General features: G+C 36.6%; 1 long non-coding RNA gene across 1 annotated transcript in view; it reads right to left on the bottom strand.

Annotated features, from left to right (window-relative positions):
- Nucleotides 1–1,424: 1,424 nt before the first annotated feature.
- LOC119252701 (uncharacterized) overlaps nucleotides 1,425–20,268 on the bottom strand; it is a 245,229-nt gene continuing 226,385 nt past the window's right edge. The window contains exon 5 of the long non-coding RNA XR_005126892.2: nucleotides 1,425–1,503. This is a non-coding gene — a long non-coding RNA (uncharacterized LOC119252701). The remainder of the gene's footprint in view (nucleotides 1,504–20,268) is intronic.

Here is a 20,268-nt window from a genome sequence, read left to right as displayed (position 1 = left end):
TTTTCTAGATCTCATATGTAAGTGAGAACATGAAATATTTGTATTTCGATGGCTGGGTTATTTAACTTTGCATAATATCCTCCAAGTTTATTCATGTTGCCATCCTCAAATATCAATAGCAGGATTTTCATCAAGCCATTTGGGGATTTTTCTTTCATGTATGAAAATCTTAAATTATTATATTAACCTCTTATTGGACACATAGTTTGTATATATTTTCTTCAATTTTATAGGTTAACTTTTCATTTTGTTGTTTCTTTTCAGTGCAGAAACTTTGTAGTTTGGTATAATCCCATTTGTTTATTTTAGCTTTTGTTGCCTGAGCTTTTGGTGTAATATCCAAAAAATTACTGGCAAGACCAATGTTAAGGAGATTTTCTCTTATGTATTCTTAAGAGGATTAATACATTTATCTCTGAATTTGTGTTTAGTAAATGTCTGGTAAAACACTGGAGCATGCACTGGGGCTTTGACACTCATCTCCCACCACACATGGCCTCCTCACCTTCCCAAGAAGGATTCTCAGCGACCTGTTCCCTATGCCCTGCAAAGTTTACTCTATTTTGTGTCTTATTTTCTCTAGCCTGGCACTTCCATGAGTGCAGGGATCACATCTGACCTGCTCACTATTATATCACCAGGCCTTGCAAAATGACTAGGGTAAAGAACGAATTTAAGAATTGTTGGTTAAGTAAATTTAAAAACCCAAAATACCTGAAACCCCACGTGGTAGAAAAAATATACCCAGAACAAAGAGAATTTAGGCTGACTTTGAAGACTGTCAATAACTTAAATAATTTGTGAGATAGTGAGAGAATATTTCTGGTGATGAAAATACAGTGAACAAAAACATGCTTGAATATTTGTCAACTTATTAACTTGAAATGAAATGAAAGATTCAGTGGAAGCATCAGTGGGAATAGAGGTTGAAGAAATGGTTGGAGTCCAATTATTTAGAGACTAAATACTATTGTAGAATAGGAAAGTTGAATTTTATTCTCTAAGCTCTGGGATGTTCTTTAAGGTTTTCAAATATGAGAACAGCATAATTCAGGGTCATTATCATATTTCTGTGGCTTTCACTGGGATGTAGACAAAATAGAGGCACAGAAAGAGTAAACGGAAAATCTGGAAATTACCAATCAGATTTGTAATTGTAACAATACTGATGGTGAATGACTTTTTCTTATCTACAAGTCCAACACTGCAAATTGAAATAATATTTTGAATAATCTTTCAAATAAACATTAGCACATCTCTTCAAACACATCTGTTGGATAGAACAATTTCTCCTCTCCCCACCCCCAGAAAATCACAATCAACTGTCTTTGCATGGAATGCATGAATCTAAACTATGGTATTAAGAAGTTGTTGACAAATCAAATAAGGTAACACCTTATTTCACCTCTAATACTCACCTCATAATTGTGAGTATTACTGCTGCATTTGCATTCCAGAAGAAGTCTTTCTTCTCATTGTGCTCTGTTACAGTTAAACAGTGAACTGCAAAATGAATGTGTTCTCTTAATTTAACATAGAACCACTCTCTTTAGCACTATGACATCAGCCTGATTTTTAGATTTTGGACAAGGTATTATCAGCATAGCAATATGTACTGATTAGCCATCTGGATTTATCTTTTTGAGTGGCAACCAATGTTAATATTAAATTACCACCCAATTTTCAGGCAAAATATTTTTAATTTTACTTCTCCAAAAGTACATGTCTACACAATATAGAAGATGATAGACTTAGAAATTAGCAATGTTTTTCTATTTTCTAATCTGACTTTATAATGGATTTAAATCATAATTGTGTTTTCTTTAAAAAAATGTTACCCACCCATCAGTATTCATTTGGATTCTAAATACTTAATAAATTATCATTTTTAAAAAAAAATTTAAAAGATATATTTATACAAGAACTGGGGTACAGTTCAGATATGTGGGAGGGTGAGAGGATTCACCAGAAACAGAGTGAGGAACAGAACAGGCAGACTGACGAAATACACTGCTGAGGGGAGCAGCAGGAGAGGCAGGAGAGGTCTGCTGTGCCATGTGGGTTTCTCCCTGGCACCCGGGATGAACCCTCACTGCAGAGGCTATGGACAGCTTCACAGTGTGGCGCTCAACCACCTGCACCACTAGGGAGGCCCAATGAATTATCTTTAATGTCCTAGTCCTTATACAAACAAAACAACATCCATTCCAAGGATGCCTTCTAATCCACAGTAGATACAATACCACCAAAATAAGGTGAATATTAAAGCCCAATTTTTTAAACTGTTACAAGTTTAGCACTTGTGGGGTGGCAGTAGAAGAAAGAATTCTGATGCTGTTAATATGAATGGGCCAAAACTATATAAGTGTATAAAAGGGATGAGAATCCATATTCAGCAGGAATGCAGAAAAGATAAAACTCTTTCTAATAAAGAGCTTATAATCATTTGTTGTCACAACATGGAGAAAACAGTCCCTCAAAAAAAGTATGCTGACCTTTGCAAAAAGAGAAAGCAAATTACAGGGAGCTTGGTTTAGAAATGCAGAGATGCGGCAACCATTGACAAGCTTAACAAATAAGAATTCAGAGACAAAGTATATGTCAAGGACAAGACTCATTAACATGCATCCATGTTCTCACCCACCCCATTAAAAAAAAAAATCTGTCTTCTTCCATTCAGCTCTCTTATTCTCTGATCTCCTAAGGACATAAAGTGGTCTGTGCCAGGCCAGTTACTCTGGAGTTACTCTGGACAGTAGGTATAGTAGAGAATATTAAAAGAAATTTGTGCTCAAAGGGGCCCCATTCTTGATTAAATAGTCTGTTGCAGCCATGTGGAAATTCTGAATAATTTTTGAACAAGGGACTGCAGATTTTCATATTACAAAAGGTAATTATGTAACTGGTCCTAATTGCAAGAGGTAGAAAAATCCATGAGCAAGAACAGCAGTTACCTCACAGCACACAACCAGACAGCAAAAGCAACACTCAACAGATATCCCAGTCATGTTAAGAGAAATTTCCAGGAAAGTCCCAGAAGACACCAGGTGGTCCAGAGCCTCTACCCTGTACCCCTTGCCCTACGCCAGTGACCAACTTTGGAAAGGAAGGCAGATCTTTCACAGGAAAGAAAACAACATATGTCTGGACTTCAAATTAGCTTGAAGGAGTATTGATTATAGAAATTAATTTTTCTTTATCGAAGTCATCATATGTAAATTCCAAATCCTCTACAGAAGGATAATAGTGTACATTCAGAAAATAAAATATTTCAGGTTGAAGGGCTTGCTTTCCCACATATAAGTTATTTATGAATATTTAAGGTGTATATACTCTAGTTTGAGACTATTTGTTCAAGCATTCTGAATCAAGGATGACCGATATACTGGTTTTTGAGTTCAGGAGTGGTATTTTATCCTTTTTCAGCCATCATCTAGATATGGAGCTCTAAAATAAGGGTATCTTGCAGGGATGCTTGGCAGTAAAATATGACAACCCAGAAAATATGTAAAACACACATTCCAGAGCAGACTTTTTAAATATACCAGATGGTTAGCCATTGTTTTCTTTTTTTTTAAGTTCTTCATAGAGACATGAAATCGTTGCTTCTCTTTAGATTAAGCCTACTCAAACACAACAGATGACATGATTTCCCACTTAGGAAAATGTTTCATTACTACAAAACAATATAAAGGTTCTTAAATGCCCTTTCTTTTAAAATCAAGAGGTAAACTCACTGGGTATTACTCTTCCCCATCTGTTTCTCTCTATACACACCTTTTCTAAACTAGGAAATTTCCTGCCTTGTTATCCACCCCGCCCCACCTTCTCTTTAATTTAGTCTGTTTGGTATCGCTTGCTCTGTATTTCACTGCATTAAAAAAAGAAGGTCATGACTTAAAAAGACAGAAAGCTCTGTTAAAAAGTTATCTACAATTTACTTGGGAGTTCAAAATCAAGGGTAAATGAGGTTGATTTCCCCCAAATGAGATAATCCTTGCTAAGTCCAGGGTGCTGTGCTTAGTATACAATGGGTAAGCAAATTGTTAGTCATTTTTCATCATTTTGCCCCAATTATGAGTCATTTTTCCAGCAATGTCTGCACTAAGACTTCATTGTTTATGGAATCGAATAGAAAATCCAGAAATAAACCCACAGATTTATGGTCAACTAATCTTTGACAAAGGAGCAAAGAATATGCATTGGAGCAAAGAAAGTTTGTTCAATAAATGGTGCTGGGAAAACTGGGTCGCTACATGCAAAAGAATGAAGCTTGACCACCACCTCACACCATACACAAAAATCAACTCAAAATGGATTAAAGAACTAGACATAAGACCTGAAACCATAAAATATATAGAAGGAAATATAGGCGAAACACTACGTGATTTGCACATCAAAGACATCTTTACAGACACATCACCCAAAGCAGTGATAGTGAAGGCAAAGATAAACAGCTGGGACTACATCAAATTAAAGAGCTTTTGCACAGCAAAAGAGACAATAACAAAAACAAAGAGAAACCCCACCAACTGGGAGAACATTTTTGCACCCAACACTAATGATAAAGGACTGATCACAAAAATCTGCAAAGAGCTGATGAGACTCAACAACAACAAAGAAAATAATCCAGTCAAAAAATGGGCAGAAGAGCTTAAAAGAAACTTCTCTGAAGAGGAAATGCAAATGGCCAACAGGCATATGAAAAAATGTTCAACATCACTTGTCATCAGGGAAATGCAAATCAAAACTACCATGAGATACCATCTTACACCAGTGAGAATGGCACATATTAAAAAAACTAGCAACAACAAATGTTGGCGAGGGTGTGGAGAAAAAGGAACTCTTCTGCACTGTTGGTGGGAGTGCAAACTGGTCCAACCACTGTGGAAAGCTGTGTGGAGATTTCTGGACCTACTAAACATAGAGCTTCCATATGACCCAGCAATTCCACTCCTAGGTATTTACCCAAAGGACACAGAAACATCAATTCCAAAGAACACCTGCACCCCTATGTTTATAGCAGCACTGTTTACAATAGCTAAGCTTTGGAAACAACCCAAATGCCCAAAAATAGATGACTGGATCAAGAAGATGTGGTACATATATACCATGGAATATTACTCAGCATTCAAAAAAGATAAACACATGCAATTTGCTGCAACATGGATGGCGCTGGAAGGGATCATGCTCAGCGAAATAAGCCAAAAAGAAAAAGAAAAATACCGGATGGTCTCACTCATAGCAGGAATCTAGAAAACTTAAATAATGGACCAGGAAAATGAAAAACTATAAGAAAGTGAAAATCAAAATCAACAAAAAACTATGAACCAGAGACACTTTTAGGGGGGCGGGGGCGGGAGGGGAGGGATTGGGGTCAGAATGGGGGGCGGCAATTGTATGGGGAATATAACAATAAAATTTATAAAAAAAAAAAAAAAAAAAAAAAAAAAAGACTTCATTGTTTCCTCTACTGTCCTTTTTGGGCACTCACCACCATGCTTGTTAAGAAAGCTGATCGAGGATAGCCAGGAAGATCTGAAGGAAAAGTGTTACTAGAAGTTAACTAGATTAAAAAGGGATTCATGTTTGCATTGTGGTTTTATGGCAAATGTCACCTTATAATTATTATACTAAGGGAAGCAAATGGGGTATTGGCACGGGTTGTTTGTAGAGGGTAAGTGGAACAGGTACACAAATGTAAGAGAAAAATGTAACCACCAAAAGAATTAAAATAAAAGTTTTAAAGTTTTAAAATAAAAAATAATTTATTATAAAGCCTCTATCTAGTTCATTATGATATCCCAGCACCTAGGATATTGCATAATAAGCATATAGTAGATATAGATATATTTTAAATAAATTAGCAAATCGTAAGTGGTGACAGATAACATCCCATAGCCCAATTTGTTTCACAGTGTCCCAGAGAGTAGCCCAAGGTCAATGGAATACGGATCTAACCCTAAACATAATGGATTTCTATGTCCCACTGCACAGATCCCTGAATTATTAGCACTTTCTCCAACTGAAATAACATGAACATAATTTTCTTCCCAATTATTCTTGCTGAGGGATACACAAAAGGTTTCAGTGGGTGGAAGATTTACAGCACAGCTTCCGGAAAAGCCTAGAAACACCATGGGGCAACTGCAAAAGGTCTTATGGTAATTAAATCAAGAAGCCAAGGGACCCCTGGAGGCCCACTCAGAAGGCATAGGGACTGCCCTCCTGGTGGAAGGCACTTTCGCTGACGTCCATTATATAAAAGATCCTTAGGCAAGCAAGAATGAAAGCAAATACAACAAAGAAAAAAATGCCTATGGTTTCCCATTGTTTCCAAGGTTCTCATATACAATGACCTCTAACACAGCCTACAGCTCCACTAAAATATTTCCTTCTCCTATTGTAGGGAGGTAGACAAAATCACATCCTAAAATTCAAATACAACCCCAAAAATGCAACTTTCTCTGTAATCTTATAAATGAATTAAGCCTCTCTGAGCATCTCCATGTTGTTGGGGAATTGGAGGATTGGTAAGGTGGAAAGGGAAATAGACAGGATTTCTGACAGGAAATAGTCAGGATTATCGACAGGATTTTAGGGTAATCGACAGGATTCTCCATCTAAACTGATTAAAAGAATTCCTCATAAAGTCTGATTTGGAAAAGTACTCAGTCTCTCAAGCATTCTTTTTTCTAATTTTTTTTTTAATGAAGTAACATGGGGGTGTCCCCATCAGGTATTACCATCATAATACATCCAACCACCAACTCACCCATACTCCATCACAGACCATTATGCCTCCCCTTCCCTCCCTGTTCTTTCCCCTCTTCCAACCCCCTCCACCTCAAGCTTTCTTTAGGACACTTCTACATTGAGAATTTGACATGTGGGTATAAAGAGTGGCTTAAAAAGCTTAAGTGTGATGGAGCTGTGGATGGGTTTTGGTCAGCAGAGGTCCTCTGGGTACTGTCATTAGGGCAGCCCTAGGCTCTGTGCCATGACCACTAGGAGCAGCACTCAGCAGGGCAGCAGAAGTACATCAACAAAGTTACCCATCTCTGCCTGACTCTTACTGGCCCATTCTACATCATATGTTTCCCAAACAGGGCCCATAGAAAATTAGAGTTTTCTGTATCTCACCCACTGGCTTTGGAGATTGAAAAGTGCAGATTCATTCCTAATCTATGGCTAAATCACATCCTGACACCATGAGCATCAAATTCAATGTATCAGACAGATTGGCTGCCTCCCCAAGCTTCTCCAAAGTAAATAGAACACTTTCTTTTCTGCTCCAGCATTATAAGGTTTCCTTCTGCTTCCCAGTCTATGAGGACATCCTAAAGGTCATGCCCCCTGTCTACCCTGTGGGCATATTTATTTTAGCAAATATCTGCCTTTGCCTTTTTTTAAGGCACCATGATTGAAAGGGAATGAAAAATATACTGGTTTATATTTCAAAAAATCTATATCCATTTCACTATAAACTCAGAGAGTTCAAAAGGATACAGGCTTGACTTATGATTTTGGTCAGGCATTGTTCAAAGATTAAGCTATAATATATTAGAAATCTCAAAAATAAGTAACGTAAAACAACATAGTAAAAATTTTATTAAATGTAGTACAGTGAACTATATTTAACATCTCTAAGTCATAACAAAGCTTTGGTTTCTTCATCTATAAAATGTGGATAATAACACCTGCTCTGCCTACCTCACCTGGGTATAAGGAAAATACTTTGAAAGCTATAAAGTTGGGAGAAATAAAACATAAGATAGGAAATTTAGAAAGTTTTTTTGTGGAGGCACAATCTTATATCATAATGAGAAATCACTATGTGTACATTTAGCAAGATAAGTCTGACCAGACATCCTCTGACAGCCTCCCAAAGATCAAGAGGTAGTCCCATTACACAGCATAAAATTAGGTGGGGTATATAAACTTCCTTTTTGTATCAAATTTTGTACATACTGTTTTTATTCCATTCATAGAAATAGTCACATTTATATGAGTGTGGTTGAAAAGATTTGCTGTAAAGCAGCAATTTTATGGAAATATGTGTGTGGGAAAGGTTTGATAGAAGTGCATATAGCAATCCTTTAAGACTTATTTAATAAAAGGAAATGCCTGCCAGCATCTGGAGCCCTGGACTGGAGTAGCTAAGAGCCCACAGACGCTACAATCATTTCAGGAACCTTCTGCTGGCTACAAATTGGGCACATTTTACATCAAATCATTGCAGAGTAGGCTTATTCTCTAGTAGTTCTCCCAGCATCTGGAACCCTTTGCCAAGAATTATCAGATTTTTATAATCCCAAATCCACAGCAAATCACACAGGGTGGGGGGACCTTCCTTAAATCACTGTGAAGAAACACAAGTGGCATAATGTCTAGTCCAGGGTGGATCTTCTTCCAGATGCTAAGCTATCCCTCCCCATAGAATCAACTGTTTCTTTCTCTTCTCCTATAAAATGTCAGCTATGAGTTTTATCATGGTTAGATACACAGAGTCCTAAAAGAAGTATAACAGAAGTTTAAGAATTTTAAAAAATAACACTTCAGTTAGTGGTAGCTATCAGGTTTCGTTTAATTTAGCCAGGACCAGTTTCTCCCATCTCACCATCTGGATGATGATACCTAACTGGAGATCTATGCTTATGGTTCATGAGCTACTTTACCATGCAAAGTATGATCCTATTAAAAATCTTGGTGTAAAAGTAATGCTGACATATTTCTAAACAGAGAAAAGGACTTCAATATGCACAAAATGTACTCATCTAGTAAGGAGAAGAGTCATTGTGAAACTCAATCTTCAAAGGTCCAGATGAATCCCTTTGCTTTTCCCATAACTTCTCAATCATTGATGTTTTAAGGTTTATTAAAGAAAATGACAGGTAGTCATGCTTCTTTCAGCTATAGTGCTTGCAATTGATAAGTTTTCTTATACTATTTTCAAAAGCTAGATATTTCAAACTCCAAAATCAATACTCTTACCTATCCTATTCTTCTGTTCACATGATTCCCTGCCAGACACAGGGAAGATGAGTAGTGATCATTTGTCTCCCTGCTTAAAACGTTCAGAGCTTTCACTTATCTTTGTCCCTCAATATAAGATTCAGGTACAGATAGATAATAGGATCCTAAAATAGTATGCATTAATGTTTACCAAATAAAATGTGTAATTTGTGAAAATATAAGATTCCATCTGAATCTGACCACAACATGAAAAAAAGAAATGTTTCTCATTTAAAACAGGTTATATATACCATGCTATGTATTAAGGGCTATTCTATATTTGAAATATCAAAATCAGGAGGAACCAACGTGGTACTGGGTCTCCCCTTCCAAACAAAACTACAACAGGCCAAGGCAACTAAATAAAGCTCAATAGATCTCTTCTGTAGGAGCTCATATGTAAATCAAAAGATGAAAAATCCAGCAAATAAAAATGCAGAAAGAAATAAAACAGAAAACAAAAGATAAAATGGCAATAGCAAACATACTATATCAATAATCTCCTTTAATATAAATGAAGTGAACTCACCAATCAAAAAAGCGAAGTAACCATGGGGATTTAAAAGCAAAAAGAATTATATGTTGTTTACAAGAGACTCACTTAAGCCATAAAGACAACCACAAACTATGCATCAAACATAACAATGCTGAAATACATAAAACAAGTATTAACAGATCAAAAGGGAAACAGATAGCAGCACAATAGTAGGAGACTTTAACACCACACTTACAGCAATGGACAGATCCCTGAGACAGAAAATGACCTTAAATGACAAATTGAACAAGACAGATTTATAGATATTTATAAAACTTTCCATATTAAAACCCCAAATGCACATTCTATTCAAGTGAAACATTCTCAAGGATAGACCATATGTCAGGACACAAAAAAATGATCAATAAGTTTATGAAAATTGAAATCATATAAAACATCTTTTCAGATCATAACACTATGAAACTAAAACTCAGCCAAAAGAAAAAAAGGAGAAACTGCAAATTTGTGAAGAATATGTAAGATGTTATTGGACAACTAATAGGTCAATGAGGAAAGCAAAGATGAAATCAGAAAATACCTAGAGTTCAGTTAAAATGAAGACACAACTTAATAGAATACATGGTATGCAGCAAAAGCAGTACAAAGAGGGATGTTCATAGCAATAAACATCTACCTCAGGAAACAAGACAATGCTCACTCATAGCAACTGCCAACAATATAAATAACTTAATATTCCTCGAGATATCAAGAGGCAAAATATTTTGTACTGGTGTATACATATAAAAAGCTACACAGTCACAAAAATGAATAAACAAAATCACATCTATTCACAAACACAGTGCTAACCAAAAAAAAAAAAAAAGGCAAGTTTCAGTACATTATTTTATTTTTAAAAAATGAAAAAGCTACCCACCATTTTCCTTAGATATGTTTTTCATTTTATTCTATATATTAGCCTTTATTAAAATAATAAGATGCAATTGGGAATAATAATTACTAAGTTCAAGACAGAGGTTCCTCTAGTGGGGGTAGAGAAGAGGTAAAATGAGATACAGGGAGTTTCAACATACTGGCAATATGTATTTGTTAAACTGAGTGGTAGTTACTCTTTTTATTATTTATTTAGAGTTTTTTCTATGTTTCAACATTTAACTGCACAGCTAAAAAATTAAAAATAATCATATACATTTTTTGAATATACCTTGCAAAAAGTAGTGTGCCTGTTATTACAAATCCTGAGCTATCAAAGAATAAGATCTAGTTTTGGAGAAAACATGTGCAAAAATATTTAATATCCACAGCTCATAATTATCAGGCTATATATAATATAAGGATTGAGAAGGGTAGCCCATAAACCTTAGAGCCAAGTCCCAGGAAAATAATCCCTTAAAACCTTAAAGTAGACACAAGAAATGGAGAAAAAAAAAATATATTTCATTGCCTCTCAATTCCCTTTCTAATGTTTTGAGGGTTTGTGCCTGATTTATTTTTCCTCATCTAATTTCTTTAAGTGCTGCATTCCCATAAGCCACATAAAATTTATGTTTAGAGAGGTATGGCCTGGATATGACTAAATAAATGCTTCACCCTTGAATGCCCATATAGGAAGCATTAGGAACTCTATACCATATTTCCAGAGTCTGACACCCTCATTCTGGGTGGGTGTAAGAAGTATTCTTCACAATACTTTATTCATCTTTCCATGTGATAGGTTAAGAACCAGAAGTCATTTTCATATTCTTGTTCAATAGTTTCACAACTGCTTGTATGCAACTTTCATATGAAAAGTCACACACCTGTGGGGAGTGAAAAAGGACATTAAATGAGGCCTACAAAGAACTCACAAAAATAGTTACACTGACTTCAATATTGATGTAAACAGATCCAAAGTTCATGTAAGGTCTTTGAGGGCCTCCATCCCCAAAGGAGCAAAGCATAAATTTCATTCCCTATCATACAACAAGAATAAAACTTGGTTAAGTGATTTGACTCACATTACATATCAGAACTTGAACTTGAGAAAAATTATCTCACCTGATGTGTGCAACAAAATTGTATTATTAAATTAAATATTCTTAATGGTTGGTATTATCACTATTATTATCCTCAAGATCAGAGTGAAAATGGAAATTCAAATTGTTATGTTTTTAATTCCAAAGTGGTTTCTGGCACATGATCCCATCTCCATCAATGATACTGTGCCCTTACCCCAATCCAGAAAGCAAAAATAAATCCATTTCTACTCTGCCTCCCTGGAGAAAGGAGTCCCCAATAACGGTGTATAAAATCAACTCACCTTATTGAGAAAATGGTCACGGAGATTTCTTTTCATGTATTTTGAATTTTTTCCATCATTGAGGAAATATTCACTATACATAATTGTATGCTTTCTAATACTGCTTTCCTTCAAATTGGATTTTCCCCCCATGGATTTTAAGGTTATTTCCATTAGAGAAAAGTAAAAACAGTTGTAATTTCAGCAATTTGCCATTTTCCTCCTTTTGGGATAGTTTTACTCATTGTATTTGAAGGCTAAATAACTAAATGATCTTGCAATATTTAATGTGAAAGAAATGCCAAGATTTTCAACAGAAGAAAGCACATCTAATATGCCACAAAAGGTAGCTTGAAAAACAGAGCCTTTTTTAGTAGACACATAAACTCCTATTTAACTACTAGCACTTTCCATTTCCTTATTGCTGCCTTATAATGAGCCATTCCATGTTTATTGGTGTTCAACTTGGTTACTGGTGCCACTTAATATAATCCCACAAGGTTAAGGCTCTGAGAGCCCCACACCAATAAATAAATAAATAAATAAATAAATAAATAAATAAATAAATAAATAAAAAGGGAAGCAAGAAAAAAGGGTGTTACTTAAGAGCCAATTTTGGGATAAAACATATAGTGTGTCTCCTCAGGTTGCAGAGATTTGAACATGCCATGAGGTTGTATAAAGCATCCTGCAGTGGGCCAGCATACTGTTTTTACATAACTTTACATCTCTTAGAAAGGCAACAATCCAGAGTCACATTTTCACAGTTGGTTCAGATAGTCATTGTTCAATTTGTCAGGTTTTCCACAAGTTTGACTCAAATTAGATAAATCAGAAGCATTCCCTTCCAAGAATAAAACTTTGAAGACTACTACTATTTGGGTGAATACTTATTTTTAGGTTGTAGATTTATAATGAGAGTGTGTGTGATCCTCCGATTCCTCATCAGACATTTTTGTTGGAAGAATGGTTTTAGAGCCCATCTCTGAACAAAGAGTCCTCATATTGCATTTATTTAGAAAGGTAGTCTTGGCCAATCCCATGGGCATCAGAGGCTATGATCATTTAAGATATCATCTTTCCCTACTACTAAAAATAAATCCCAGAAAAAGGCTAGGAGGAAACCACATGTCAGTTTGAATGCTTATTAAAACAATACAAAAAGACTGGAAAGCTCATTTGAGTTTTTGGTAATAAGGTAAGTACCCTTTCAGGAGGTTTGCCTTTGAGAATTATTCCCAGAGCACAAATAATAAAACAATGACTTAACACTGACACAGTACTCAGTTCATGCCACTTTGTTCTAAGTGCTTCAGAGGTATTAAATCACTTGCTTCTCATAACAACTTGATGAGGTATATTCTACTAATATCCTCATTTTATAAATAAGGAAACTGAAGCACAGGAAGTTAAGTAATTTGTCCAAGGTTACACAATAAGTGGTAGAGCTGAGCGTCAAACTCAGAAAACCCAGGTCCAGTTCTAGTCCATAACTTTCACTCTGATGTGCTATGGTACACCACAATGACAGGCATTAATCAAAATACAACCCAAAATGTTCAACCAGAAAATAAAAGCACGATTTAAATAATTAGTCTTTTCATTACCTTTCGGTTATCCCACATATTGTGAATTCATTTCTCACTCATCATATATTTATTGAGGATCTACTTTGTGCCAGGCACATCCTAAGGAGTAAGAATAGAAAGTAAAGAATAACTTTAAGATGTTCAGAGACTACCAGGAAAGAGGGAAAATGAACAGTTAGGAGAGAGAAAGAAAGGCACCAGACTGCATAAAATTAAAAAAAAAAAATACTAACAATGCACATCCAGTTCAAACACTAAATTGATCAAATATATCCAAGCCTTAAAAAAAGGAAAAGAAGGGGCCTCCCCTGGTGGCGCAGCGGTTGAGCGCTGGGTTGCAAAGTTGCCCGCAGCCTCTGCAGCGCTGGTTCAATCCCCGACTGCTCCCCGGTCACCGGAGGAGGGTCCCACATGGCGCGCAGACCTCTCCTGCCGCCCGCTGCTCCCCTCAGCAGTGTACTTCGGTCCTTCTGCCTGCTCTGCTCCCCGCTCTGGTGAATTCTCTCACCCTCCTGCGCTTCTGACTGTACCCAGTGCTTGTATAAATAAATAAAAATAAATCTTAAAAAAAAAAAAAAAAGGAAAAGAAGAAATTTCTCTTCACTTATTTTTTTGGACAATGGAAATACAGCCTACCACCTCCACTACTCCCATCCCCAAATGACTCAGGTTTATGCAAGCTTTACTAAAATATGTTTCTTAGCATTGAGTTGGAATTCCAATATCTCCTTCATAGTTTTCATATTCTCTTTGATATACTAAAACCAGTATGAGAGTTGACTTTAAAACTTCTCCACTGATAGCATACGATTATGATGTGAGCGGTTTTGGACAATGCAGGTGCTTGAAGCACAGCACAAAAAACCTAAGCACTCCATCAGGCCTGGCCCAACATATGCAAAATCATTAAAAATTCCTGTGCCAACACTTCAGACTCACAACAATATAACTCTTTGTAAACCAAGATTGTGCAATCCAGGCTCTTCAGAAACCATTTGCAGGCTGCAGGTGAAGAGTAACTGAAATGGCCTGAACTTAGGAGCAGGAACTAAGAGAAAATAGACAATGTCCCACGAAGAGGACTTAAGGCTAGGTCTTCAGAGTCAGACTGATTCTGCTTGAATTAAAGTCACACCTTGTTTCAAACACCTCCACCTCGAACTACCTGCTTGAGGATTCAGCTCAAAGAGAGAGCAGAACGACTTTCTTTTTGAAAGGATTATGCCACAGCCTGAAGCTTCCTAGACCAATATTAAAATCCGCAGTCATTTAGTAGACGGCTTCTCACATCTGTGCTGCTTCCTTGCTCCACTTGAAGCCCTGGATCTCCCTCCTCACCCTAAGGAGATTGCAACTGTCATAATCTAAATCATTTTAGGTCTCTTCCCTGGAATTAAATTCAGTTTCATTTGCTGTTTGGATTTTACAATTTTTAAACAAAAAGAACAGTGCATATAAGACAGGTTAGCCCCTGCCTTCTATTATCGCCTTCTGCTGCTATAGAGGTTTGAGTCATAGCTTTTCTTTGCCTCAGTTTCCCTTTCTAACAAGAGGCAATAATTCTATTTATGTCAATTTATAAGGGATATTGATGTATATTTTTAAAACTGTTGATTGGCTCTCTCAGTTCCTGGAGTTTATGAGTTTCTCCCAAAGAAATTGGGATCAATTTTCATTTCCTTCTGCTCCATTGCATCCAAGCATCACTAGAAGTCTATATAACTTCCCATAATTTGAAAAGTGCTGATTTGACAGGCATCTCAATTGACCAGACATCAGGCCTGGGGTCTAATTTCAATTCAACCTCTGGCTAAATTAGCTCTATCTCATCTCTCCCTCTTCAGTCTAGCTTTTACAATTCATTCACCAATATTTGTCAATCAACTTTAATTATGTCAGATGCCAGGTAAGTGCTAGGGAACAACAGCGCACCTGCTCATGTCCTTGCCTTCAAAGATCTTGCATTTAAAAGGGAAAACAGGCAGAGAAACTTCCCATGTGTACAACCTCAATCTGCTCCCGGTTCACAGAGCAACCCTGACTTGAAAGAACAAATTCTTAAGCAGATATTGATCTTTCTCCGCAGGCCCACTGCTAGTCCCAATCCAGACTATTTCAGAGCTTGTCACAGCCCCTACCTGTCAGCCTCCGAATACAGAGCTAAGTGATTTCCCAAGACTCCCCCACAAGTAGGCAGAAACTCGTGACCCCCAATGACAGCTGCTGATGAGAGTGCACTGATCTTCTCTGTGATGTCTTTATTCTTCATCTGGGAACTTTTATTCCAGAGTTTTGGCAAACAAGTTGACCGCTATGTGGCCCAGTTCTCATGACTAGAAGCTTTCATGTAGCTTTTCTCCAAAGTTCTTATTCTGATCATTTGCCTGTAGTAGACTCAACTAAAGGGGACACCCAGGATTGCTCACTCCAAGGCTCCATCCCAGATGCTAAATCTGTCCCCCTGAACCATACTCAACAGAGAAAGCAGTGTGCCACCTGGACAGGGACATCTTGGTTCTATCAGGTCTCCTGAGATTTTGCCCACTGACTATGCCTGCCAATAACACTTCTATCACATCCATTCCTGCCTTTCTGCTGTACTCTGTACTTTTGTACCCTTGAAGTCACTCCCCTACAACTTACTGCCAGGTTGTTTTCCTGAAACACTATCCTAGGAATGACAGTTAACATTTCAATTGGACTTACTGGTGCCAGACACTTCCATACTCTGAGCTTTGTAGCTTTGTAGCACACACACACACACACACATGCTTTTCAATCTCCACAGCAAGCTTATGAACAGGGCGTATTTTTATTCCCATTTCATAGATTAAGAAACAAACACAGAAATGTTAAGTAACTTTCCTAAGTTACACAGCTAGAAATAGCCAGAAACTGTCAGTCTGGTTCCAGATTCTACGCTTGTAACTTCCAAGCCAAGGTCCTAATTGCCTTCCCACAGGGAGATGAGTTGCAGAATTCCATTCCTTATACAAATTGTTTAAGAAATTCTGCATAAACTTATACACTGTTTAGGGCACACAACTATATATTGTTATTTGATGCTTTACTATCTTCTCTTCAAATTTGTTTTTATAACATGTTCCATACTCCAACAAAATGCTATTGTTCAAGAAGACTTCAATATAATTTATGAATAACCAAAAAAATAATTACAAAGGTCAGCATGGTGGTAGTATTTCTTAATGCAGCAAGACAAGGAGATTTGTTAGCAAACTGTCCCTCCTTTCTAGCAGGCACCAATAATGTGATCTTATAAATTACCACAGTATCTGAGCCTCTAGTTCTACTCTATAACATGGAGAAGAAAAGAAAAATTTTTGCAAATTTGTTTTGAGACTAGAGAGGCAAAGTATCTGAAAGCACTGTGTAAACTATAAAGCTTCATGTTAGCATAAGTTCTCATTAAAGACAAAATGAAACGATTAAGAAGATGGAAAATTATTTCTTACTAATAAAAAAAAGTAAGTGACAAGATTTCATGCTGGCAGACATAGGACCTGGGCCTTTCTTTTAGCATCTATGAAGACAGAAAGAAAAAGAAGATACAGAGAGGAGAAAATAAATCACTTCTGAGAAATGTTTAAGAAACAGACTGTGGGGGAGAATACTCCCTGGGATTGACCCTGAGCTCTCCGTGGAATACTAGAGTAGGGTCTTCTCTTTCACCATCTTCGGTGGTTTCCTTTTTGGGATTTCCTTTTGAACTATCAACATTAGAGAACAGTGGAAACAGAAGAAGCTACCAGCTAAAGAAAGTTACAGACACTGTAACTTGTAAAATCAAAGAACTTCAAACAAACTAGAAGGATGAAGAGACATGTTAGCGAAGACAGTTGAAGATAACTTTCCTGAAAAAAAAAAAAAGATAATGTTAAGAGTGGAAAACAGAGTAGGATTGAAACCTGTTACTTAGGAACTTGTATTTATAGACATTACTTTTGAGGCATGGATATGTTTATTTAGGAAGTCAACATCCAACCCATAGTTCCAATGACAGGAAGCAGACCCAGTAAGGCTTCATCCCTCAGGATCTGGACATGTCTCATCCACTTCTGTAATTATATATAGCAACTAACAATGCCTGCTATGAAGGAGAACCATAATATAAATAAATAAAAGAGACAAAATCAAGCTGAAGTCCAGACTTTTCCATTAACTGCTTGTGTTATTTCATCTCTCTAAGTCTCACTTTTACCTTCTGAAAAGTCAGGGTATTAAACTAAGCTCCCTGTAGTTTCCAAAATTCTATAACTCTATTGTTCTCATTAGAAACCAGGTACCTAAGAAAAAATTAAAAGTCCCTAGGGCACTGGTCTTTTCAATCTAACCTATGAAATATAGGGATGAGAATTAGCTTAACTGATGAACAAGGCCTTGAGTATAAGACAATTTTTAACCTTTCCCACTTGTCCAGCATATAAATGAAACCATCATTTCCTAGGGAAATAGCTAGAAGAGTATACCTGAATAAAGATCACAAGTATCATTACTATATACAACTCAAAGCACAGACCAATTGAGAGTTGGTTCTTTGTAAGCAAATTCAGCATTAGGAAAAAATTCATTATCTCCGGAAGGTATTTATAACTTGCCAAAATATCATGCACACAATAATAAATATGAACACTGAAACATAAGCATTAGCTTAACTTTGGCTTATGAGAATGTACAATGTAGGCTCTTCTAAAGGCCAACATGAAATTTGTGAGGTATTTGGGAGCCTTAATGACAAATTCAGAATGGGTATAAGACTTCCAATTAATTACATGGTAACTGGCTGTAGTAAGTTGAAAAACCCCAGTGAACTGATACATACATACCATTCCTGAAGTGCTAAATAACAGGGATTAAAAGTAGGATTCAGGAAAAACAGAAACTGTTACTATCATTTCAAAATCAGGCAAGATGTATATAATCTTTGCACAGTGGGGGTTTCTCCTGAATTAGATAAGTAAGAAAGATTTTTGAGAGGTGCATGACTAACATATAGCAAGAAGGAATATCCTTGATCTCCTCACTCACCAGAATAAAATATCCATCTCTCCAGCCCCCAAAAACACTCTCTGTGGCACCATTCCTTCCGTGGCATTCCCACTGAACTGTGTGAGCACACAATTGAATTAGATCTTGCCATTAGAGAAATTGGTCCCTAGAGAGCAGCTCTGAAATCACCCAAGCAGAAAAGTGAGAAAGCATGTTTTATGGTTTGCTGAACAATTCTGAGGCTACAGATAAACCAAGAGCCCAGCCTGCAGAGCGCTGAGTTCCTTCTATGCATTCTACATTAGATCAAGGGGTGATAAATGCTCAGATAAACATTTTTATTTTATGCCTCAGCAATTTATCCTCTCTTCCTCTTATCAGACTCTGTTGACCCAACTTACTCAGTGAAAACACACATTCAGCGAATAATTGTTTACTTTTGCTCAGTCGGGCAGGCATGTGTGAAGATTCCACCCATTTGTTATCCTGGTTACCTTTTCTCCCTCTCTCATTCATCTTGATTTTCTCTCCCTTGCTATTGATTTTAGGAAAGAGATCTTTTTTTAATTTGTTCTTCATAAATGGTATTGACATAACTGTGTTTTGCCATTTTGCCTTACATATTGCACTGTAAACATGCTGTGTGAGATATTTCATTTTCTCCCGTGAGAAAAAAACCATCATAGGTGCTAGAAGAGCCAGCTGGGGTCAGGAAAAAAATGTTCTGGCCTTGACAGTCTTTCCAAACATTGCGAACATTTGTATAAAAACATGCCTAAGCTTTTTGCTTTCCTTTCTCCATTGGTAAGCAAGAAAACTGGGAGTGGCTATATAGGACAAATGAGCAAGTAAGGCTATATTTGTAATACATTTTGTAATCACTGAAAAAAAAGCTATATATAAAAATCATAAATAATAGTATTGCCATTCGTTTTGGAAATACTTTCACCACAGACGTATTACACCATGATGCTCACAAAAAAAAAAAAAAAAAAAAAAAAAAAAACCCACAAGAAAAGTGATATGTGGGACATATATGCTTATCATTGTAAAGGGAAATTTTTCTTTGCTATCAAGCATTGGTGTGGGTTGCCCAAATTACTACTACTACTACTACTACTACTCAGGAGAAATTTTTTAATATCTAGTTGTAAAACCATTCTAATAAGAAACAAATGAAATTAAGTCAAAGTGTACTGAGTGGGGAGTCTCAATATTTTCTTATGAAATTGTTACCTCTCTCTATTCAAAGAATTCCAACAAATATCTTGCCTCATGGTTTTGAATGTTAGCATTTTTTATTAAGATAAAACTTAGTCGAGAATACATTTTCTTGAAACACTTAAAATCATGACTTCAATGTAATCTGTACATTTTGTTTTGCTTTGTTTCCCATTTTCTGACAAAAATAAAATGAGAACAATATCTCATCACTGGTGAACTTCATTCTCTGCCAACTCAAACTTTTTCTAGTCCTCAGAAATGCAAACATTGACCTTTAGAAAATAGTTTCCTTTTTTGCTTTTAGATTCTGCAAAGATCTAGTCTAACAGGGCACACTACATAAAGAAACTTGAGGTACTTAGGGATAAATTAGAGTGCCCAATAGGTCATGGCAGAGGCAATAATATGCAACCCCACCATGAAGCCTGGACACAAATCTTGCCCTGAAATAAGTAAAAAAAGAATTTTTTTTTTTTTAAATACAGGTATAGGGCCTCCCTGTGGCACAAGAGGTTAAGTCTCAGCACTATGAAGCAATTGGCAGCCACCGCAGAATAAGTTTGATCCCTGGCCAAGGAGCTAACCCACATGGCAGAGCAGACCTCTCCTGTCTCACCCACTGCTCCCTTCAGCAGTGTATTTCAGTAGATCTGCCTGTTTTG

This window comes from Talpa occidentalis, unplaced genomic scaffold (genome assembly GCF_014898055.3).
Source record: "Talpa occidentalis isolate TD23 unplaced genomic scaffold, MPIMG_talOcc4v2.1 talOcc4.2, whole genome shotgun sequence".
Lineage (NCBI taxonomy): Eukaryota > Metazoa > Chordata > Mammalia > Eulipotyphla > Talpidae > Talpa > Talpa occidentalis.
The sequence above is the reverse complement of the archived record's forward strand: the minus strand, read 5'-3'. Positions and strand labels throughout refer to the sequence as shown.